Raw genomic sequence first — 3,743 nt, forward strand, 5'->3', positions numbered from 1 at the left:
GCTGAGGGGCCGAGCTGGATTCCAAGACTTGGGCTCAGGCACACATGAGTTACCACTGGACTCTTCCTGGAGCCTGAAGACGTCCACCTCTTCTCTGGGTGTTGACCATTAGAGAAGATTGGTACTGCAGAGACATGCACTCTCTCAGACCAAAAATAAATGGAGTTTTCAGGAAACACAAGCGATCGAGTCTGAAGGGAATCCAATCATTTATTCCGGAGCATGTTAATTTGCTCTTCATTTGTTCACATCAATGATGTCTCAGTGGTTTGAGTGCAGCAGCCCAGGGCTGGGAAGAGAAGCCCATCTTGGTATTCCAAGGGGTATACTTTGGAGGCTGCAAATAATTTCCTGTTTGTGAACACTTGGAGCTGCCAGCCTTCTCTGTATGCTCCTGTCAAGAACCATTTAAGGTGATTATTCTTGAGAAAACAGTACAAGATGGTTAATGACTTATGGACATACAGCCATTGAAGGTGGTCATGGCTATCCATTACTTTTACTGCATTCTTCATCTCACAAAATGGCACCATCAGCCACCTTTTTAGTCGAAATAAACCTGGGCACTAGCTCAAAAAGAACCCTCTTCATCACCCTTATACCGAATACAGCCCATTTTATTTTAGTTTAGTTTTTTAGGCGAGGCAACCTTTGGTTGACCTCATAGATTGCAAGGACCTTGTCAGTTGTACAATCCCTTATTTTTTATTTTTTATGCCTACAGCACCTGGTCTTCCTAATTGTCTCCCATCTAAGTACTAACCAGGGCCGACCCTGCTTAGCTTCCGAGATCAGATGGGATCAGGCTTGTTCAGGCTGGCATGGCCATAGACACAATATGGTCCATTTTAATTCCTAAATATCTCTCAAATCCATCCAACACTCCATTTCCACCTCCAACACCCTCATCTACTCTAATTTTCTTGAACTTATTCACATCTCTGAGAAAGTTCAAAATGAGGCCAAGGAAGCAAGGAAGCACCTCTGCACTCCAGAAAGAAAGATGTGCCATCCCTGCAGGGGGCATTTGGCATCATAGAATGTCAAGTCCTCCCTGTGTCTCAGCATCTGGCTCAACCCATTCAGGCCCAGCACCCGTGAAGGGAATTTGCTTGAGGGGTTGTCCTTGAAAGCCACTCAAGATGGGAAGCAGAAAATCAAAAGCTCCATCCGATAGAGCATGAGAAGGGAGTCTGGGGAACCAGTTAAGATATAGCATGGGGTTACTGAGAAAAAATGTCGATGATTGTGTCTTCTTCCTACAAGATCTGCTGCCTTCATGTGAAACTCATTCTAATTCTTGAGAGATTCAAAAGAGGTAGCCGGTTGACCTGACCAAAAGCAGATTTTGTTCATGGTGTTTTTCAAAATTGGACATAAAAGGCCCTTAGCTAAAACACACCTTTTCCATTTCTCCCTAAACCCTACCATACCTGACAATATGACACCTGGCCTATTTCGTGTATTTCTGCAAACTTCTGAACCCTCAAGGCATTTAATGTTTTACCCCCATAACTTGAGTATAAATAGCAGCAGAAAGCCCCAGGAGAGCATACCAGCTACTGTGTGACACTTTTTCCCCTGACCCAGTGTCTCTGGAAAAGGAAAAAGCTGGGATCTAGCCCAGGATCTCAGGCCAAATCCAGGAAGGAAGGCAAGTCAAGTGGCCATCAGGTATTCACAGACCGCTAAACCAAAAGGGAAAAGTAGAGAGTCCCGAAAGCCGACTGGGGAGAGCCAGGGTGTATGGCCAACTTCCAAGGGCAGGCAAAGTAGAAGCGGGCATCAGAGCCAGCATCCGGCTGAGGAGCCTCTCTCTGGGGCTGGCTTGTGTTTCAGTCTCCCTCTCAAGAACTGACACTAGGTCACACCTGCCACCTTCTGCTGGCCAAAGCAGGTCACAGGGCACCCCCAGATTCAAGAGATGGAGAAACAGACTATACCTCTTGATGGGAGAAGCTTCAAGGTTGCAAAACAAAGGGAGGAAGGGACAGAGGGAGGAAGAGGCCCCTTTTTGTATTCCACCATATTATCTTTGTGTTCCTCTAAGGAGGCCTGTGAGAAATCTCTTAGGGGTGAGAGACAGACTTCTTTATATGCCTTCTTATCGCTTTTGGGTTTTGAACCCAATGAACACTAAATAAATAATTTCAACTAAATCTTTTTTTTAAATATCTAGTAAGGAAGAAAATGAAAACTTTAGCTGAAGAAAATATGAGGCATCATGATCCCTATAGTTCAGATGGATAACACGTTGGCTATGACTGCGTTTTCAGCAGTCGGGTTTGTTAATTTCTTTGTATTTTGGTTCTTTCTAAAATTCTGTCCTTATAGTAGAAGGTGGCTGAAGTATCATTCCAGAGGGTTGGTGGAATGTACATACCATGTGATGGTATGTACATGTACTCTGAGGTCACTCTTCATAGTTTAAATCCTAATTATGCCATTTCCTTTCTGTGGAATCTCAGGCAACTCATATTTTATTTAAGTCTCAGTTTCCTCCTCAGTAAAATGGAGATTATAACATCTATTCTATAGGATTTGGGTAAGAACTAGAGGAAATACATACAGAATACCCAGAGAAATGTGTAGCACATAATAGATGCAACAAATAGTGTTTTTAGAAAGTAGAAACTTATATTTTCTTTCCACATTTCCTACATTACCTCCAAAATAAACCCTTTCAGATCAGATAACTAGTACTCCCACAGGAAGCCCTGTTAGTCAATACTTTAAAAAAGACATGGCAATCTTTTTATTGGTTATGATTTTCAAAACCCAGGTTACTTAAGTAAATAATGCCAGTGTTAATCACTGTCACTCAGAAAGCAAATCTATCCCTCAGTCCATTAACCACACCATCAAAAGACACTGGGCAGTTTTTATACCTAGACATGAGTCAGGCCTCCAGGAACCCACAGAGAAGTAACCTCTTTTCAAATAAAGTGTGGGGTTTGAAGAAAATTAGATTCTAATTCAGAATTTAGATGGCTAATAAGAAAACAGTATGATGCTGTCTGCTCCGGGATGTGCTCCTGTAAACCCCAGAGAAATGAGACTCAGGTCGACAAGATGCCTCCTAGGTTTTGGACGGATAACTGGAATGGATCAAGTGGATTATCAAGGCTTTAACTAGGCGGATTGCATCTTTGCCAACTTAATCACAGAGGCACTTCTCTGGATGGATATGGCTCTACCTTTGCTAGGAGCTTGGAAACAAAGCTTTTGGCATCCTACCTATGGGGTCAGCACTGCCCAGGAAGCCAAGATGTAGTACAGCTGTACACAGGGTGCCTGCTGGGTGGCCAAAGACTTAACACATTGCTTTCCAAAGACAAGCTCCAGCTCACACTTGCTCACACATACAGATTTATTACCCAAACATTGTCTGAGGAGCAAAATTTTATATCTTTGACAAAGAGCATTTTAAACTGGAGATTTACAACAGCCAAGAAGCAAGAGAAAGACACAGTCCTTTGCATCCAAGCCATGCAACAGTCCGAGAAATGATGATCACTGTGTTCCTTGAGGGCATTTATCAGAATTACAATGAAAAATTGGAAACTTCCACTGAGGAAGAGCCAAGGCTGGCAAAAGTATGAAGAGAGCCAAATGCTCTTTTAGATTTCGAAGTTGTTCTTTCCTCCCAGCCAGCCTTCCCTAGACCCCCTCTCTCTCTTCCATCCCACTCTCCTTGATACCAAAAGTTAATCATAGGGAATGATCTAATCCAGGGCCAGCTA

The 3,743-nt window shown here is 43.1% G+C and overlaps 1 pseudogene; it reads right to left on the reverse strand.

The window, feature by feature from the left end:
* Nucleotides 1-715: 715 nt before the first annotated feature.
* LOC120586841 (uncharacterized) lies at nucleotides 716-833 on the reverse strand (annotated as a pseudogene).
* Between the last annotated feature and the right edge of the window lie 2,910 nt (nucleotides 834-3,743).

The sequence above is a fragment of the Pteropus medius genome, unplaced genomic scaffold (assembly GCF_902729225.1).
Source record: "Pteropus medius unplaced genomic scaffold, Ma_sr-lr_union100, whole genome shotgun sequence".
In the NCBI taxonomy this organism is placed as follows: domain Eukaryota; kingdom Metazoa; phylum Chordata; class Mammalia; order Chiroptera; family Pteropodidae; genus Pteropus; species Pteropus medius.